This window comes from Anolis sagrei, chromosome 3, assembly GCF_037176765.1.
Source record: "Anolis sagrei isolate rAnoSag1 chromosome 3, rAnoSag1.mat, whole genome shotgun sequence".
NCBI classification, from domain to species: domain Eukaryota; kingdom Metazoa; phylum Chordata; class Lepidosauria; order Squamata; family Dactyloidae; genus Anolis; species Anolis sagrei.
In genome coordinates, this window is record NC_090023.1 from 138,181,717 (window position 1) to 138,198,279 (window position 16,563).

The 16,563-nt window shown below is 38.6% G+C and overlaps 1 protein-coding gene across 8 annotated transcripts in view; it reads right to left on the minus strand.

Annotated features, from left to right (window-relative positions):
- The window catches only part of PCDH17 (protocadherin 17), a 175,503-nt gene that overhangs the window by 71,211 nt on the left and 87,729 nt on the right, over positions 1–16,563 (minus strand). The window lies entirely within an intron of this gene.

Here is a 16,563-nt window from a genome sequence, read left to right on the forward strand (position 1 = left end):
TTTGTGTGTGTCATCTCCCCTCCCCTCCCCATCCCACTTTCTTCTAAAATGTAAAGCCTGTGTAGAAGGGGCCTTAAAACCTACGAGTGAGCAAAAATGCACTGCTTATGGAGCACTGTATATCCCTGCACAAAAAACACAAGAGTCCCTTGCAATACGCTGATGTAGACTGCTCCAGCACGTATCTTCATTTTATAATCCTGAAAATGCTGATGAGGGAAAGTAAATAGATGGAGCCAAATTGAAGCACAAAAGGATGCAAACTCTCTCCAACCATTAATTTGTTCTCATATTTCTGAAAGTCAACAGAACTTGAATTTTCCTCTTGGGGCACCAACCCCAAGAGGAAAAGGGGTTCAAGAGGGCAAACCTAAAATCACCAGGCAGGTGAGGAGAAATGATGACAGGAAATCTGCTTATATCTGCATCAGAGTTTATGAGGTGCAACAATAACAACAACAACAACAACAACAAAATTCCAGCGTACTTTTGGTGGTTCCCTTCAACCTGCATTATCCAAACCTTTCTGGACACCGTAGGACAATTTCCAGGGACTAATGGGTCAGTGTAATGACTATCCTTAAGTTCTCGGGGGTTTTAACCCCACTTTCTTACTCTGGATTAAGGGCCCTCAGAAGAAGGCAATGGCAAAATCCCTCTTAATAAATATTAACAAGAAAACTCTGACATGTTGTTATCTTAGGGTTGCCACAAGTCTGTAATGACTTGAATACATGCAGGAGAAATATTATATGGCAGAATTAGGAAAATTGTGAGCATCAAAACTATCTGTGGGTATCAATGTGCAGGATATAGGAGCCCAGGCTAACATATAATGATGTCGCAGCTTCTCTCCAATGATCATCAGCACACTGGGTGCCATGTCAAAAGATCGCAGTCGGCATTTGGAAACAATAAACATTGACAAAATCATGATCTGTCAACTACAACAGGCCACCTTATTTGGATCTGAGCACATCACACAGTCCTAGATGCTTGGGAAGTGTTCGACTTGTGATTTTGTGATATGAAATCCAGCATATATATCGTGTTTACTGTGAGATTCTGTGTTTTTGTGTCTGTAAAATAACAACAAAAACAACCCCTTCTACCTCCTAAAGATGATAAATAACACATAACCCCATAGATTTGACTAGATGTTGCCACTGATTAGCAGCAGTGTTTGAAGTTTGTATATTAAATGGCTGAAATTGTCAGCACTGATGCAATTAGACTGTTGTGCCACATCTCAGCTTTCAGAGTGAGGCCACTTCCCATAACACTCATGTTACTTTGATGATACTATTATGTAGGCAAATCTGATTCTTTGAGAAGTTCAGTGTTTTCACATTGGAAGCTTTTTCCATTTTAAAAAGTGGTACAAAACAGCAGCCTATCAACGGTTAGGAAAACAAGAATTTAAATAGACAAACACAAAAGTTGCTTTCTCCTTATTAGATAAAAAGTGGGATGCAAATAAAATAAATGGATGGCCATCATCCGTCTGAAAATCTGTGCTCTGTTTTCACCTGCTAACCTGAAGCTCTGGCAAAATGATGAAAACAGACAGGATAATATGTGCATCTCTCTTCACAACTCCATTTTGGCTAAAGATGATCTAAAACTAATTCAAGAGCCAGGTCAAAATCAATAGGGCCCTCCCAGGATAGAAGCTGAGTTCCACTCACTGCACATAGAGACAGCTGTGTTCTTCTAGTCCAATGAATCCAGATGGCATCCAGAGTGAAAGTGTCAAAAGCTGGAGGGAAAAATTGCTCTTCAGTTGCTAGCTGTTGCGTGAGAAAAGGTCTCTCCTAAGAACCTAAAATAAAACTCAAATGGAGCAGAGAACAGACCTTTCCATAGATGGTACAAGAATTATCATGTCACAAAACTTAAAAGAGTACAAAATATGTCTCACCCTCCTGAAGATGATTATGACACACCATGTCTTGCCCAACATGTTAATTCAGATATGTGGCCAAGTCACACTATCCCTACCAGCCCCGCTCAGGTCTTGCAGACTCAGGACCTTAGCTTCCCTGGTTGAGACTATCCATCTGAACAGTGGCCTTTCTCTTTTCCCACTTTTCCCATTATTATATTTTCTAGTGAATCATAACATTTGTTGATATGGCCAAAGTACAATATGACTACTACGGAGAGTTTAGACCTGATTTGCTCTAGGACACATTTATTTGTCTTTTGAGCTGTCCACACTATCCCCAGAACTGACCATTACTAAGTTTCGACTAGTAACATATTTGTATTACTTGTTTTTTTAAAACAGTGCACGTTTTATGTGGATGGTGTAAACCTGAAAAATCATAATCAAAACATCTTTAAGATAGCTCTGAAAACTAACTAGAAGACACTACTGATTTCATCCCACCCTGCAAAAAATGAAATTTCCATTTATGCTCTCAGTACCAATGAAATCACAGCTCATGTTCTATAAGGGGGTATTTGTTCAAAAATAATGAACCAATAGGGGTTAAAAGAAAGAAAGGAGAATGTGTAGTAAATAGAATGACAAAAAGATTTAAAAGAGATGACAGGAAGTTGATTGAACTTACGTGTGACATGCCCCCTCCCATATAATGCTGTTTGGCTTGAGGTTACATAACTTTATTGTCTGTAGAATTTAAATACAATCACTCTATAAAAGGGCCAAAAAAAGAGTGAAGAAGAAATTATGAATAGAGATTTGTCAAAGTAAATCAGTGGCATAGGTTTCTTGAGCAAATATGTGGTAATATGGCAAGAAAAACGAAGAAGAAGAAGCACATGGGGAAGGCAAGAAGGGTTTTATGATGCATAAAACAACAAAAAAGCTTCAATTCCAAAGGCTGTGAAAAAGCTTATGTGACACACTGATAGGTGGAATAGTGGGGCCAATGTTGGACTTGAACTCTAGGAGAATGGGGAATCAGAGATTTACTAACAAGACAGAACTTGGCCTTGTGTGCTCATAAGGGGCAAAATCTCAACAGAAAAAATATGTGTCATTTAATATGCATGCGTTTTATTTGATACTCAGACTGATTGAATTCAATGGTATATCTTCAACACACAACCTGCAATCTATATCCCTATTGATGTGATGTTTCTTGACTCTAGACAGGAAAGTTGCACTTCTTTTGGTACACAGAAATGTCAACAAATTCAGGAAAGGATGGAAAAGAATGTAATGCTCAAATGACTTGAAAATTGCTCTGAACCTTAGACATCTCCAGATACCACAAGGTCAGGGAGAACCAAGGCAGATAGAATACACATAGACAATAGATCAGTGGTTCCCAACCTGTGGTCCATGGAACATCAGTGATACACAAGAACTAAATATGGTCTGCGACTTGACCATTATAACTACACTGTTACAACAAAAGCGACTGGTTTTACGAAACCCTCTTATAGTGTCGAAGCTTATTAAATATGGTTTTCTGTGGGTGAGCGTATGTTCTGTATCAAAAACTAGGGTTGATGTGGTCTATCCAATGTAATTTTCTGAATCAGCATCTCAAATAACCAAACCAAATCTAAAGTTGACCAAAAATTGATTTGTAATCCTTCTGGTGCTAATGTTGAAGAGTGGTCCCTGGTCAAAGTGGTCCCTGTTCAAGTGGCCCCTGGTCAAAAAAAGGTTGGGAACCACTGCAATAGACAGATTGTTGGGTTCTCAACAAGTATCAATTTTACACCATGTTGGATAACCTAACCTCCACCCTTGTCCCTGCCAAAGTGATAACCATGGCACTACATGTGCTTGAAGTATTAAAGTTAGTAAGAGAAGGACTTCTTTGACTTCTTTGATGTTTTGGTATAAATTATGAAGATCCAGTGAAAAGTTTGTATCTATTTTTATTCATTGCATTCGTGTAATGCTCAGGACAATTTTGGTTTCATATTATCAATCAGCACAAAGGGTGTATTCAGTAGTGCTTGCAACTTACTGAATACACAAACAGTAGCACAACTACATGCAGAAAGATGTTTTTCTTTCTGTACTGATCAGTTGGGGTTTGATTTAATATCTGCAAGTGGATGTAAGATCTGCAAGTCAAAGTTGTAGAAAATCTTAATTGCATGCAGTTAAAGGAATCTTGTTTATTAATTAATTGGCTTTATATTTTCCCCAATTCTTTTCTGTGTGCACAGGCATTTAAAAAGGTTGTAACTCCTTAAGTGTAAACTACAGATACACTTATTTGGATGGCAGAGGAAGTGTGAAAACAAATCATATATTTTAATTCTCACGGATGCAGATCTTTCCACCTAAATAAAATGTTTAAAATGAACAAGCCTATAGCTGAATCAGTGCTTACGTTGCACCTTGCTGACAATTTTTATTACACTTGCTTTCATATCCATTACTCTGAATGTCAGAGAGCTATTTAAAGTACAAGCTTAGTTCAGCTTAAAACAGGTATTAAAATATCTACATCTGGAACACACACAAAAGCAGTTTAGGTGAAGTAACACCTTATTTTGGCAAAAGCAGATGTTTCCCCACATGCCTGAATAAGAACATTCAGTATGTTGCTATGGAGAAATGCCAATATAATTAATGTTGTCAAATTCTTCACTCAGAGGTGGGTGGCAGGTACATCTTACAACTGTGCACTCATGCCAAATGCCACTCCCATTCAATTCAGTAGGGGTTCTGATAGGGGAAAGAAAACATTTGGTGAAATGTTTCCCAAGTTGTGAAGCAATGCCCTAGAAGTGCCATCATTTTACCATAGGGTCAGGACATTGACTGAAGGCTACATTATGACATTGCATTAGCTAAGAAACAGAGATTTCCACTTTGTTGGAAGAAACAGAAGAGTACAGCCTGGCATGATAACCAGAAGAAATTATGGCGCCTTCAGTTAGGTGAAAGGAAAACTAATATCTGTTTTGTGAGCACTGTTGCTGAGGGGCATTAATTTTTTGTCTTTAGCCACATCCATTTAGGATCACCTTATAATATATTTGGTCATGACACTTCTTTAAAGTAAAATATATAAAATAAGAATATATGATAAACACATAATAATAAATTGTGAATATAAGAATCTCAGGAGGAGTTACTTTACTAATGGAATCTAAATTTTACTGTCCTTTGACTCAGTTTCAATATGGCCAAAAATGGGAGTGGCCTCTGCCAGCTGCACTCGTTCCAGAACTACAACAGCAACAACATCTATGCAAAACATCTGCCATAGGGTGCATCTACACTGACCACTTAGGTTGATTTTTCCTAGAATCAGTCCCATGTTGACTAAGGGACTCTCCACACCAACACAGTTGGTGGGGAGAGCGATTTGCCCCTCCCCCTGAAGGGAGAGAATGGGAGGTTCCTTTAGAACCTCCTGGAAGAGGGGCGGGGGCTGGCTAACTCCGTCAGCCAGCCTCCTTACCTCAGTCTGATAAAGACTTTTCACCCACCACTCCCGCCCATTGACAGTATATCTGGTTGCCCGTTGGAGCTGGGTAGGAATTTTTTGCCTCTCATGTTCTGGGGGGTTTTTTCGCCTACCCTATACTGTTATTAGGGGCTAGATGGGGTGGTCTGGTTTAATTAGGCCAGCATAAATCAGGAAAACACAGACCTGGAGGTATATGCATGGCACCACTTAAGGGTGGGGGTCAGTGTACAACAAACACTCACCTAGAAGTCACCAAATGGGTGAGGGGACATCAATTGGCACAGTAAAGAGAGAAGCTGATATTAATAATCGGACACAGGCTTCTCCAGATTGCCCGGTTGGGGATCCAGGGCACACAGATATTACACAGTAAGTAGCCGAGGATGCTGCCTCGGTTAGCCACCAAGTTCCTAGACACATAGTTTAGTTCAGGTAAAGTTAAATAGGTAACATTCAATAAAAGTTGCCCAATTTGAATCCATACCTTTGTTGTCTGTCTCGTTATTTCAGGGGTTAAGGGGCAAATGCAGCATGGGACTGCTCTGCCTTAACCCAGAGGAAGGGAGCCTTAAGCTAACCTGAGCCAGGTTTCAGGTTCTCCTCCGAGTTAGGGGGTGCCAAGGCAGTTGGGGCAGTTTCTAACTGGAATCAGCAACAGTGATCCTGTAGTCCCTTGGCTCTGGTGGCCTGGGAAAGTGATATGCCTTCCCCTCCCATTTCTTCAAACATTTCACAACAGCCATGGTATCTCCACCTACCTTATTCTGGGCAGTCTGGCTGCCACCAACCAGACTACAACCTTGCTAAGCAGGCTGGGTAGTGGGAGATATGGGTTATCTGTGTTGGACATGGTTGGCCAGTAAGGACTCCTGCTGGCTTTGTTGGCTGAGGGAGTCCCTATCAAGTCTACTTTTTGAGTCAGTGTGTAGAATCACTGATAGTCATTCCTTTTCTACTCATGTATGATACTTTTCTTCTGTAATTTTTTAACATCTCTATATCCTCATCTATTTTTTACTCTGAGGGTTCAATATTTTATTATGATGTTATTTAGAAAAAAAAGGAAATAATGCTGCTTGCTTTTTTCTGGAATGCCCTCAATGTACAATCTTCTTTTGTAGACGGCATCTGTGATCATACTGATGAGGAAAAAAAAAAGAAACTCATGATATGAGACTGATGCTGAGATGCACACCGTGACTCTATAGTTCAAATAATGATACATGCTGAGTGATGATGAATGGAACTGGGCAGTGCAGACAGCTTCAAGTGCCTGCAATGCATATTTGTTTGGATTTAATAAGACTGCAACTGTATGTTTATTAAATGCCTACTGATTCCTGAACCTATTTGCCAAGATTAATAGTTGTTTAAAGACCCATCTGTAATACATGAGCACAAGAGGTGGCTTCTGTATTAATATCATTATCAAGTAATTTAAATCAAATTATTCAAATTAAATGACAACTTATTTTATAATACAAATATCACACTGGTTTTTAAATTTGGATTTTTATACAAAAAAGCAAATAAAAGTTTGTTCTTTTTCTTAATCTGACTTCACATGTTTAAACTAACATGTATATTTTTAAAAACATTACAAAATTAATGGTAAAGAAGGAAGACGTATTTAGCTGCATAATAGATTTTTCTTTCAAGTTATTCTCCCTCATATCTGGCTCCTCTATTTGTCTCCCTCCTATTCAATGTGAAGTCACAGTGTAAGGGGATTTGAGCCCATCTACACTGCCATATCATGCAGTTTGAAACCCCGTTAGATGGTCAGTGTAGACACACATAATTCAGTTAAATGCGACTAATGCACTTAGCTGATAATCAGAAAGTATGATTTCTGTTAAATAAGAAACAGAGATAGGTCAGATCCAAGTGATGACACTTCTTCAAATTAGTGCAAAAATGTACCTGAAACTCTTATATCAGGATCACAACCTTGTTATCGATTGACCTAAGGGACACGATGAAAATATTCTTCTAGTTAAAAGATTTTAATAACTGCTGACATTTAAAATAAATGAGTATAGCGATGGAATCAAATTTAAATGATCAAATTTCAAATCTGCATTTAATAATCCGAAGTGATATAACTTTACAAGACACTTAATATTCCTGAAATCTAGCTCATATTAATGCTTAAATCTATCTTCTACTGGCCATATAATTCTTGAGGATGAAATGTAAATGTAATGAAAAGGAAAATTACAATACAATAGTAATATGCATGAACTTAATTACTGAAATACACTGCAGCCCCATACTATCAAATCTTTTGGAATCTATAACCTTCTTCATTTCCTCCAGTTTCTTTCTCTTGCATCAATTTTTAACATACACACACATTTTCAGCATACTTGGGGGTATATATTACCATCCCAAAGTAACCTCTGGACCTGAATATATTTCACATTTCCGAATGTTCTGTCATTTTTGGTTAAATCTGATAAATACACTTTTAAAAGCCCTGAACATCTTAACATTCATCTTCTTTCTTATCAATTTCACCATCAAAATAAAATGACTTTGATATTGCAACAAGACAAGTTGTGATACAATGGCCACTACATCAGTATCATTGCACCTCAGCTCAAATGGAGCTGTGGTGCAATGGGTTAAACCCTTGTGCTGGCTGAACTGCTGACCTCAAGGTTGGTGGTTTGAATCCATGAGAAGGGGTGAGCTCCCATTTGTCAGCTCCAGCTTCCCATGTGGGGACATGAGAGAAGCCTCCCACAGGATGGTAAAATATCCGGGTGTCCCCTTGGCAACATCTTTCCAGAAGAGACTTGCAATTTCTCAATTCGCTTCTGACACAAAAAAGGGACCCAAACTGGATTTTAAAATTAAACAAACATAGATTAATATACATTAAAAGACAGCAGTAAAAAATTCTTAGGGATGTAATTCCACATTAACTGTCTTCTCAAAAAAGCAATGAGTAATTTAATCTATATTCTTTTTGCTGAAAGACAGTCTTCAAAACCCTCATAGTTTACAAAGCCTATTTACAACTTGTGACTTGTTATGTGCAAAATTTGCACATACTATAGTTATTTTCTGCATAAGAAACTTTTCTGGACAGAAATATTATTTTCTAAACAAAAAAAAAGCTATTTTCTGTGAAAAGTAACTGTCAAAACTGTCCTCACCTCTGAAGATGCTTGCCATAGATGCAGGCGAAACGTCAGGAGAAATGCCTTTAGAACATGGCCATATAGCCCGAAAAAACCCACAAGAACTTAACTGTCAAAAATTAAGTGGTCATTATAAAGCAAGTAAGAATTGGCCCCATTGTGTTTACAAGACACACAAAGTCATCTAACCTCCAATGCGAGTGTATCATGCATAAGGAAAATTCAGTAGCTCTGGAGCATCCCACACTTCTGAGTGGTATGAGAAACTGGGCAGGTTCTGAATCAGAACCAGCTTCAATGTTCATATGGGCAGTGCTGTCTCCTGCGTTCCTACTATTCCATCATGCAGAGAACACAGCACAGCATATACCTGTGTTGCATTGTCATCATTGTAGCAGAAACCATGGACCACCAGTGGCTGCAAGAACTAAATTATGGTCAGTGGTCTCACTATTACTATACAGTTGCAACAAGAGTGTCTGGTCTCACAAAACCCTCTTATAATCCAGAGGCCTATTAAATATGGTTTTCTGTGGTTGACCAGATGATGACTACTGGATGGCATACATTTTGTTTCAGAAACTAGAGCTGATGTGGTTTATTCAATGAAAATTTCTGAATCAGCACCCCAAATAACTAAACCAAATCTAAAGTTGACCAAATTTTTTTAACCTTTTTGGTAGTAATGCTTGAAAGTGGTCCTTAGAAAAAGTGGCCCTCGGTCAAGTGGATCCTGTTCAAAAAATGGTTGGGAACCACTGGTTTAGACCTACAGATTTTGCCCAAAAAGATAGAGGAAATATTTCCACCATCATTAAATAAGGAGCACTGCAGTACGGAAATGTAAGAAGGTACAAAAATAGTGTTCATGGAGCATTTAATAACATTACTATTGAAAAATCCTGACAGGAAATTCTCAGAAAAGTGAAGTCATACTGGTCCTGCAGAATCAGAGAGAAAGTCACCCCACAAGCTCCCCATATGGAGCAAGTATGCATAGAATACAAAATTGCTTGAGCTTCAATTGTTGTGTTGGTCATTGTAAAAATATTAATTGATTGGATGAGTCTGCATTTTAATTTTGCCATAAGGGTGGGAATTGTGAGTAAGGAAAACCATGGTTGAAGTCTTGCCAAACCTACAGAGAAACTAACTAGGCCAACTGTTCATTTAACCACAACCCAAGAATGACTACTTGGGAAAAGGAAAACCAGCTGGTTATTCTTAGCTCTTGTAAGGATTGCCAAGATAATGTATGTGAACACTTTGAACACTTTGAATGTGCTATATAAACACTTAGTGTTATTGTGATCTGACAGCACAGTGACCTTAAGTGAAGAAGTACATTAGTGCTAGCTTTACCTGCAAATATATAGCTGAGTTTAAAGCTGCTATGGATGTCCTTATTTCTCTTTCCATAGTGCCTGAAGCAAATACACAAACCTTTCATTTTCCCCCTTTTTTTCTGGCACATTTGTGGTTGGTGCTGCATAATCAGGCTGGATGGGTTTCTCTGCTGCTGGGCAGCTCAGATTATTCATATCGCTTACGCTGCCTTTGAACTTTATTTGGGCATGCAATGCCTTCGAGTAATTTGACCAAAAGTGGCTGCTCAGGGTTTTTTTTTTTTTTGTTAGTAAAAGTCTTTGGGGAGGGGGGCATTTTTGCTGCAAAAAAGGCTGATATTTCAGGTTGACAGGAAATGATAGCATTTAAGTGAATTGGAGATATTATAGAACCATCACTAACTGGGATGTTCATGATCAGAAGTTCCCCCCCCCCCCCCCCACATGCATTTATATTCTCCAACTGTCAAGTCAGGTCAGAGATTTCTGACAGATTCTTGAAAAACTACATGAGAGGCAAAGTCTATTTACTTGAACAGAAATCCCTCAGTCCTTCAGTTATCATAGGGACAGAGTAGAGGGGAAGATTCATAACCTTCTTCTTGGGCTGATGGGGGCATTCTTGGTAGCTGGAGCAGCTGTGCAGCTTAGTATTTGCAAATTTTCATTTGTGAGTTAAATGTAAACCTATACAATTTAACTACTGCTACTTAGTAAGATAATATGAATAATGTCTTGAATAAAATGAATTGGAACACCAAAACGAATGACACGAGCAGTCAAAAACAAAGAAAAGGGTCTTTTTGGATGTGGCACCTTGACTGTGGAAGGCCCTCTCCCTGGAGGCAGAGCCATCTTAATAACATTATAGGCCCCCAGTGATTGTGTAGGCAGTGCACTGGACCATGTTTACACAAACACTCAGAGGAATAAAAATGTAAATGTACACAGAGGAAGCTATGTTTCCAATAATGGTTGCCCATAGCCATTAATTGCTTCCTCAAATCTGTTACCACATTCTGCTTCTGTAACACTGACCGAAGACCAAACGCGGACATGCCAATTCTATGATACAAGTCATAGGGTTTTATTTTTTTCCTATTGAGTTAAACAGGAGATTTGAATGTTGAGGTGGATGACTGGAAAGTTAGTGTTACATTCTGGTCTGTGCATAGATTAGCATGGGGCCATTTTGCTCGTGCCCATGTATCAAGAGGGGGGGTCTGCCTGGAGGTCTAACTGGTGGAAATGTTGATTTATTTCCAACAGTAAGCTAAAATATGACTTTTTAATTAAGTCTTTCGGTAACAATTTATTTCAAATATCAATGTGCATGTGCACACCTAAAAATAAGAGTTTCCGAATGGTTCTATTTCATTTGAATGTGGTTTTAATTATTCTTATTTTAAACACATTTTATACTGTACATATTATATTCTTTTGATCTAGAAAAGCTTAAAATTGTTTGTATAGCACACCATCCTGAGATCCTGTGGGATAGATGTGTTTAAATAAAGAATGGATAAATATATCCAGTAGGTCTTTGTCCTAAGGAAGTGTTCCATTAGAAAAGATTTAAAAGTCATTCCTTTTTGAACAGCCATGGTTACAAGAAATTGGATTACATCAGAAAGGTGTTTTATGGGTTTACTCATTTCTGTTTAACTCATAAAATCATATACTCTGCATTTATATTTGATATACTGACTTTTCAAGGGGACCTGTATTGTCTCAGTGTTTTTCATAATCCTATAAAGTGCCTCACTATCTTAGCTCCAAAGTGCAAAGCAGAAGAGCAGTGGCTAAGGCAAGGGAAAAATAGTAGGAGAAAAAAAAACTTCTGTCTGAGCACCCAGAGAAGCTCCAGACAGTCTGACCTACAAGTATAAATAAAGACACTTCCTATGTTCCTGAGACCAATCATTTGCCCAATGTCAGCCATTATATTCTGAGCTGAACTCTGCTTTGAATGTTTCAACCAAGGTTTCCTCAGCCCATAGTTCATTAATTCAGCCATTACTGAACACTATAAACCCCTTAACATGTTGGTCCATTCTGTTTTTCTCACTCAAATGAGCAGCCTTCCTGCTTTCACTGGGACAAACATTAGCAGAAGGCATTCCTAAATCTGTATGCTTTGTTTGCACACTTTAAAGAAAGATGTTTTGATGTCACAGCACAGTTTTGTTAACAATAGAGACAATTGCCCTCCATTTCTGAGCGGCACAGCAGATGGAAGGAAATGTAATTTGGCACACCACTCATGGGAAATTATGTAGCATTTGCCCCTAACACCATGTAGTCACAAGCAGCCCCTTCGGAAGAAATTCGCAGCAGATCTTCCACATTAAAAAGGGCATGCACCTTCAGGAGAGGGGAGAAATCAAGCATAATATCTGTTGCTCATGGCATTTTTCCAAAGGAAATAAAATTAACACCGACATTACAAAATCTTTTCTGCTTTCAAGAACAGCAGGTTCTGATAGCACTCAGATCAAGGGAGTGTATAGAAGACATCAACTGAATTTGGGACAAGGAAGGAAAATGGTAAGAACTTAAAAGTGATGCGGAGTATAAATACAGCTCAGTTGGGATTTCTTTTGATAACAACTTCCCAAAACGCACAAATATTTCTCATAAATCTCATGGCCAGAATTTAAAATCAAGCTGTGGAAGAAATCAAAACTTACACATGGTCATCTAGGATATCATTTATACTTGTGTATTTAATTATGTATATGGTGCAGAATTAGGGTCACTGCCTGCTTTTTCCCCACCCAGTGCCTTGCAAGAGGACTCATGTTGAACAGACATGCAATGGGCATGCTACACAATCCTATTCAACAGTTGCGTTTCAATCATTTTTTCAGACAGGGAAAAGGTTCACATTGTTTTCAAATCTGATGAAAAGAACTTGAGTTTAGTGGAACTGGCAGATTCTTTCTTCCAAGGTTATTTATAATCATAGAATTCAAAAATTCCTATACTGGGTTGCTGTGAGTTTTTCAGGCTGTATGGCCATTTTTTTCTTTGTGTCAGGAGCACTTCTGGTTTGAGAGAATTGGCTGTCTGCAAGGACACTGCCCAGGGGACGCCCAGATATTTGATGTTTTACCATCCTTGTTGGGAGGCTTTTCTCATGTCCCCACATGGAGAGCTAGAGGGACAGAAGAAGTTCAACCCACTCTCCCCAGATTTGAACTGCTGACCTCTTGGCCACCAGTCCTGCTGACACAAAGGTTTATCCAACTGTGCAATAGATGCAGGTGAAATGTCAGGAGAGAATGCTACTGGCACATGTCAATACAGCTTTAAAAAAAACCTCACAACAACCCAGTGATTTTGGCCATGAAAGTATTCATAATTTACTCATTAATAAATACTTGAGGCTGGAGTTCCTGAGAACAAATGACAGACTTTGCCAAACATCCAATCATGTAGAGAGTGTTCAGGCAATTCAAGTAGGGAAAATATTATGCAAGAGGCATAATTATAAGAAATGGGTTCTTATAAAGGCAGCTCACCAGCTATTTCCCATCCATCCCGCCAAATATATTGCTGTTTTATATCTCCTAAGGGTACTAGCAGCCAGGAATTGTAAATGCCTGCAAGGAAACCACAAAGGAGAAATTCTGTTCTCCCAAGTATTGTTTACTTCTTTCCAGCAACAGCTGGCTGCGACTTTTCCAAGCAGCTTGTTTGGGTTTCCCACTGGACCCTCATACCCCAAATTGAATCAGAAAAAAGCCCTCTATTATGTATAGCCTTGTGTGTATGTATGAGTGTGTGAATGTGTGCAATGTAATGTACATTACACACCTTTTCTCATGAACATTTTTGATGTTCATAAGAAAAGAGGGCATGTGTACTGAAGTCTGACCAGTTGTGTTGAAGAGAAGTAGTTTCGCCTAAAATTTATTAAAATTTCCACTCAGATACATCTAGTCATAACACAACATACCTGATTCGGCACCAGAGCTAGTTTAATTTTTTTTAAAAAAAACTTTCAACACTAAGAACAACAACAAAAAAGGACCACAGATTAAAATGGCCAGAAAATTTGAGCCAGCATTATAAGGCTAAATACTGTAGTTAAACTGTGGAATATCTACTGAGCGCAGAACAAAAGGAAGGAAGGAAGGAAGGGAGAGAGAGGGGGGGGGGGGAAGGAGGGAGAGAGAGGGGGGTAGAGAAAGGGAGGGGGAGAGAGGGAGGGGGAGAGAGAGAATAGACAGGAATCTCTTTCTATAGATCATTTCAGGTTTTTATAAAGGTGTCTTGAAATAATCTATCTGGCCAAAGGAGAAAATCTGAATCCCAGTAGCAAACATTATTAAAATGAGTGCACAACATACAAGAGATCCTCTGATAGATTGTTCTGTATGGATCTGCTCTACTGAGTCTATCATTCCATTGGCTTTCAATTATTCCAACTAAGGTAATCAGATGATGGGAGCGAATTTTAACTGGGTATCATGGCCAGGCCAGGTCAGAATGCACCAAACTTGTACTGTTCCATTATTTGGGTGGCGGCCACTAGGGGGTGCTAGATAGAGAAGGATAGTCCATTTTATGGGGGTGGATGATGGGTTGAAGGAGGAAAACCATTTCCCTATTTTCCCGTTATTTCCCCTACCCATGCCCCATCATGGAAAAAAAAAACCCTCGTTTATTATATGAGAAGCGAGGAGAGGGAATAACCAGCAAAAATGGGTGAAATGGTTCAACTCCTCCCCCCATAAAATAGACCATCTTTCTCTCTGTGTCGCATCCTAGTGGCCTCCATCCAGATAATGGAACCGTACCCCCCTCCCCCCCCAAAAAAAACTTTCTTGATCCCATTTCTGTTTTTACACCAACATTTAATATGGGCATGACTCTTTCTCTGTGAAATATTGGCATGTATACTAAAGTGCCTTTCTTTTGTGCCAGAAACATTCAGCAACCAGCACACATCTCTCTCTAGTTCTGCACCACTAGCAGCCTTTCTCTCAGACAAAGACAATGGGGATGATGCCGTTTAAATTTTCCCCTTCTGTGCTTTTTTCTGCAGAAAAGAGGACATGGCCCATTGTCACATTTAATTATGTGCATAGTCTAATTTTGTAATTTGCATAACTGGATACACACACACACATCCATATACAGATCTGAAATTTAATTGTAATGGAGTTCCATGACTAAGCAAGTTAAGTAGGTAGATTTTCATCTCCTTTATGGAAATTTTGGGTTAAGGCGTTCTTTAACATGATAATGAGCTTTGTTGTATAAAGTGGTAGGTAACAATAACGTTTTCTTCTCCATCAAATGCCAGTATGCCAGTTCTGTTCCTCTCCTTTGACACTATGATGGGAATGAGACTTGCTGTGCTGTACTTCTACTGAGATTTATGGAGTCCAGGGGGAAATTAGGCTCCCTACTTCAGTGAAGACACAGGTACACTATAGATGACTGACCTCATTGCAAGGAACCCTGCAAGTTGTCATGATTTTCTCTGGGGTAAAAGAAGTGGTAGGGATCACAGACAGACAATTCTCAGGGTTCTCACCATGTTGCAATCTTCAGTGGAAAGGTCTGAACACTGACAATTACAGTGATAGAAATCCAATATGATGTGCACATATATCCCCATCATTACTTGCTCCTAAATAACACACTGTGCTTCATGTGATATTTAACAAAGTTTCAAAAGCAAGAAAGCAAAGACAACATGCATGAAAACAAGAAGAAAATAAAATATAGACATGTACCCTCTGTACATGATTAACTTGACCTCTTACATGGTTTCCCTTTTCTCCTAGAAATTTTATAAAATTATTTTTATGCATTAAATAACTTGAATCAAACTTTCACATTCAAGCTTTAAAATAATGAATATGTTTTAGACTGAAATGAATTTTAGATACACTGGTCTGCATATGACTACAATATCAGTTCTTAACATGCTACTAACATGCTACAAATGGTCCAAATAAAAGAAAAAAACATCTAGATAGCTTAAAAGGAACAAGGAAGAGCAAGACGAGAGGTGCCTTCCAATATGAACATCCTTGCATGACCTTCCTCAGTGCAAGGTATCTTTAATGAAAAGCAAGATTGAAACAAATCACATTGAAATGTGTCTATTTGAAAGTTAACTCTAAATAGATTGACTTATAGACAAATCTGTTTAATCTGGGAACATTATTGTGGAATATATCAGTATTTCCCATCCAGAACTGTAATCTGGATAATAAAGTGTACCTCTCTATGTAGTATGTTCTCACTAAAAGTTATGCTTTTGAACTACCCATCCCAGACTTAGAATCAGATTATGAAATCCCACTGCAGAGCTCACTGCAAGGGACTCTGGAACCCACAGCCCAACAAAATAAATAAATAATGTCCCCATGTTCTGTCACTGTTCTTGCTAGATATGACATTAGATCTCATACCTTAGCTTTTCACAGAGGGCTTGCGGGATGGGGTGTGCAACTGATTTTGACCAGCCTAGGACCCATGGCAAATGCAAAATCATGTATCCTTTTATTATATTAATACTATTGCATTTTTTATGATTGGGGTTGAAAAGAATGTCACTGGCACTGAAGTGTTTGTTCTGTATCTTTAGAGACTTCTCATAAGACAGTATGAATTGCATATTTGTAACACTTG